This window comes from Apium graveolens, chromosome 6 (assembly GCF_009905375.1).
Source record: "Apium graveolens cultivar Ventura chromosome 6, ASM990537v1, whole genome shotgun sequence".
Taxonomy (NCBI): Eukaryota; Viridiplantae; Streptophyta; class Magnoliopsida; order Apiales; family Apiaceae; genus Apium; species Apium graveolens.
In genome coordinates this window covers 28,428,019-28,430,230 of record NC_133652.1, presented here as the reverse complement: position 1 = coordinate 28,430,230, position 2,212 = coordinate 28,428,019, and positions in this window count along the sequence as shown.

The following is a 2,212-nucleotide window of genomic DNA, read 5'->3' as shown; positions in this document are numbered from 1 at the left end:
GCCGCCTTCTTGCTCTCTCTATCTCTCTTCAAGTTCTAGGGTTTATGTTTTATCAAATAAAACGTGTAACCCTAATTCTATTAGAAAAAGATATTATATAGGCAAGAGCTAATGGGCCTCCAACCCTAAACTTAATTTTAGAGTTATTATTATTATTAAATTCGAAATTCTAATTATTGTGTTATTAAGTCTCACTTAATCATCCAATAACTTAATTTCAGATTTAATATTAAATTCGAATTTCCTATTTATTTAATTAATTAAGTCACACTTAATTAATAACAAATAATTCGAATTACTTATATTTAATTTAAATCCGAATTTAAATTAAATAATCCTCCAATCATTCTTTGTGCGACCGTTTAGGTTATTATTACGTTGGCAACAATTTTAAATCTAATTTAAAATCATAAACAATGAGCGGCATCTAGTAATACATCATTGTTATCCAAGTAATAATAATTAAATCGGTGATCGATTAAACCTTTTGTGTATAATGTACAATGTACTATAATCCTTTTAACCATATATTATAGATTAAACTCAAGGCATGTTATGTGTCATCATCTTCATAATTTAATCCAGGTTTCCTTGATCGATGAGTAGACTATAACATCAAATCAACATTTGAGCATGGCCATGCATTTCATAGTCTAACTCAAACAAGAGGCCAATAATATCACTCCTCAAATAGGAGGGTTAAATCCTTTCTAAATCATTCATATTTCTCATATGATTCATAATATACCCAATATACATTTTTATCATCACCCGGTCAATGGTAACTTTCAATGCAACCAAAGTATATTAATTCTCATATAGAAATATAATGATTTCAAGTCTAAGGACCAATACATCATTATCACTGTGAGAATTACTTATGACACAACATACATGTAGAATCTCACATTGGGTCTTCCAGCACCCTGTATATAATACATGTGCCTGTGTTTTGACTTTAGTATCACTATAAATATGATCAATGAGATGTGATCATCAATCAACATTCACACTAGTCTTAATGTATTATTATTGCCCCTTAATAATAATACTCGACTAGGGATCTTTAGGAATATCGATACTATTCTCATAATCTCATTTATAAGTCACGTACTTAGAGATATAAAATTACATATCATATTCCAAGGACATTTATTAATCTAACATCTTATCGCAAAAAATAAAGATATAATAAATTACTAAAGAATAATCCATATAATCAGAATTAATAATCCAAATGTTTCATAATATAAACATAATAGTGTTGTCTTTAGGGCACACACACTAACAAAATATTCGATCACTAACTTGCTTAACTTGTAAGCCAAGAAAGTAAGTTAGTTCTCCCATCATGCTCATTTCATACTTTGCATCAATTTGGCAAACTTTTTGCAAAGTTTTTCATCTGTAAAGACAAATATAATATCATCTACATAAATTTGAACAAGTATACTAGAGCTATTAACATTTCTAAAGAATAAAGTTTTGTCAACTGTACCTCTTGTGAAGTTATTTTCTAAGAGAAACTTTGACAAAGTATCACACCAGGCTCTATGTGCTTGCTTCAATCCATAAAGTACTTTCAAAAGATAGTAGACATATTCTAGAAAATTTGGATCTTCAAAACCAGGAGGTTGACTGACATAGACTTCCTCCTCCAAATCTCCATTCAGAAAGGCACTTTTGACATCCATTTGATAGACTTTGAAATTGGCATGTGCTGCATAGGCTAAGAAAATTCTGATGGCTTCAAGTCTTGTAACAGGAGCAAAAGTTTCATCAAAATCTATTCCTTCTTGTTGACAGTAGCCCTTAGCAACCAATCTAGCTTTGTTCCTGACAACTATATCATTTTCATCCATCTTGTTTCTGAATACCCACTTGGTGTCAATTGGATTCTTTCCTTTAGGCTTGGGTACCAGCTTCCATACCTTGTTCCTTTTAAATTGGTTTAGCTCTTCCTGCATAGCTAAAACCCAATCAGGATCCAACAGAGCTTCTTCTACCTTCTTGGTTCTTCCTTAGAAAGAAAGCTGCTATACAGGCATTCTTCTTGAATTGCTTTTCTTGTTTGAACTCTAGAAGATGCATCAAAAGGGTGATCTCTAGTCCATTTTATCTGTTATGGTAGATTATCTCTAGATGAAGAGGCCTCATTATTGTCTTGATGTGTGACTGAGTTTTGATTATAAGAAACTCCCCCTGAGTTTGT